Here is a 1,846-nt window from a genome sequence, read left to right on the forward strand (position 1 = left end):
GTTTTTATCCTAAACTAGGACATCCAACTTACCTTTGGTTTTAGTTTTCTGCATTATGAAATAAGGAAATGAGGCTATGTGGTTTGGGTGGCTTTTGCATATTGTTATCAAAATGATAGAACTCCTTATGAAGTGAATTAGTGAAACAATGACACTTATAAGAATATCATGGCAGCTGGGTACCAATAGTATATTCCTAAATACTCAGACAGCTGAGATTTGAGGATTGTACTTCAAAGCCATCCAGCAAAGTCCATGAGACTTTTATCTCCAATTTACCACCAAAAAGCCAGAAGTGGGGCTACTGCTCAAGTGGTAGAGTGCTAGCACTGAGTGAAAAATCTAAGGGAAAGTGCCCAAGCCCTGAGTTCAAGACCCAAGACTGGTACACACATGCACAAAATGAATATAGAATAATTCTATTCAGTGAGCAAGCATACATATATATGTATAGTTATAAATGAATGAATTCAAATGAATGCATTCTGTAAGTCAGATGCTAATACCACCAGATGCTCAGAGTTAGCTCCCTCCACCAATGGTAAAGCACTGTGAAAATTACAATGGAAAAGTGAAATTTAGCCCCCAAAATCCAATATTTTTCAATCACATACATAGGTTTATTTATGTGTACACAGAGAGAGTTTATTTTGTGTACACACAGAAAATTTATTTACTTATTTATATAGGTGCATACAGTGTGTGTGTGTGTGTGTGTGTGTAGAGAGATAATTATTTATTTACTTATTTATTTAGCAATACTGAGATTATGTCCAGCCCTTTTTTGCACTGGTGATTTTTTTTTTTTTTTTTTTTTTTTTTTTTTTGCCAGTGCTAGTGCTTGAACTCCCGGGCTTTTGCTCAAGGCTAGTGCTGTGAACCACAGTGCCATTTTCTGTCTTTTTCGGTTTATGTGGCACTGAGGAATCGAACCCAAGGCTTCATGCATGCTAGGCAAGCACTCTACTACTGAGCCACCTTCCCAGCCTGCACTGGGGATTTTTGAGGTGGGATCTCTGCTCCCTGGGCTTTGTTTCCCCGTGGCGGGGCGGGCAGGCCCACTCCGTTTCCCTGTAGTTGAGTTAGCAACCCCTGGCCACCAGGCCCATCTGTGGGTTAAGATGGAGTCGTCTTGCAGGGACTGGCCGGATGTCCGTCTCTGCCTCCCAAGTAGCTAGGATTACAGGTTTGAACCACCCTACCTTACCGTCCCAGGCTCAAACGATGTACTAATGAAAGTCATATGACTGAAAGAAAAGGAAAAAACACATTTCAGCCCAGCCGTAAGAGGAAGCTTGAGAATTTTTTTTTTTTTTCTCTCCAAACTTTGGAAGGGGGAAGAGTTCAGTTTAGGAAAATAATCATTTTGGAAGCTGTATTGGACGGGACGTCGTCTGATCTCAGAGGCGGCCCTCCCTGAGAGACAAGGTGGGATATCTGGCAGAGAAACTTGAAGAGTGAAAAGCAAGATTAAAATTGGGTTTTGCTTAAGACGTGAAAAACAGGTAAGGGATACTGCGGGGGCGGAACACACACACACACACACACACACACACACACACACACACACACACACACACACCCCTCTCCACCCGAGAATTCCATGAACAGGAATGGACCTGCTTGCTGATGGCAGGGTTTTCCGTCTAGGAGGGCCCTCACTACGAACGAGGCGACGAACGCCACCGTGGGAAAACACTCCTGGAGGAGTAGAAATGAGGGGTTTCCAGGAGGCAGCGAGTGGCTGCCCGGGAGCCGGCGCTGGGCGGGCCGGGGGGCGGGGTGACTCGCCCTGCCCCTCCCTTCCCGGGGAGTCCGCCACCCGGCGGGCGGGGTCCCCCGATGG

This window comes from Perognathus longimembris, chromosome 24, assembly GCF_023159225.1.
Source record: "Perognathus longimembris pacificus isolate PPM17 chromosome 24, ASM2315922v1, whole genome shotgun sequence".
Taxonomy (NCBI): domain Eukaryota; kingdom Metazoa; phylum Chordata; class Mammalia; order Rodentia; family Heteromyidae; genus Perognathus; species Perognathus longimembris.